The following is an 835-nucleotide window of genomic DNA, read 5'->3' on the forward strand; positions in this document are numbered from 1 at the left end:
GGGGGGGGGGGGTAGATACTTTTTAATGATTAAAGAAAGATGTTTAGGACTAAGTTCGTCATATATGATGTAGCTGTCTAGGTTACTTAGCGGTACATTTGTACCCAGATTTTTCATAAAATACTCACGTGTGTTTGTTCAGAGTCTATAAGACAAAAACGGGATATTTGGGTAATTGTGTAGAAATGATGTGTTCGTTAACATTGGAACTCTGTATGCTGTGGTTAGTACGTAATTTTGTGTATTTTTTGTGATTTTCCCATTTGTGTTTTTGATACATTTAGCCACGCTGGACAACTTCGGACAAACATTTCGTGTGTTACCCACCAACATTTAAACTTTCTCCCTTGCTACCTTTCTAGTGCCACAACTATGGTCGGCCGTGTTCAGCAAACGTGCATGGTGAACGACAAACACGCACGCTTGTCTAACTATTCCAACGAATCCAACGCAATAAATATCGCTCGTGGCCGGGTACCTTTTCTAGAATATGTATATATATATATATTTCACTTTCAGTGGCTTTCCTTAGATATATATATATACATATCTACTTTCATTGACTTTCCTAACATTGCACGGTGAAAATTTAGATTTGAAATGTATAGATTAGTATTTTTTTCAGCAAATTATTCAGTAAGTAGACAAAAGTTGTGATGCGAGAAATAAAAAAGCATTTAATCAAACAAAGTTTTATTTGAAACTAGACCGTGTTTGAGCTTGACTTGTTCTTTGAGCCTGAAGTCGTACATCATGTTGCTCTCTGTAAGTTATTTGTCTTAATTTTTGTGCTTTAAGTCTGGTTTGTCGTTGTTCAGTAAGTTTCTTGTTGTCT

The sequence above is a fragment of the Limulus polyphemus genome, unplaced genomic scaffold, assembly GCF_000517525.1.
Source record: "Limulus polyphemus unplaced genomic scaffold, Limulus_polyphemus-2.1.2 Scaffold90, whole genome shotgun sequence".
Lineage (NCBI taxonomy): Eukaryota > Metazoa > Arthropoda > Merostomata > Xiphosura > Limulidae > Limulus > Limulus polyphemus.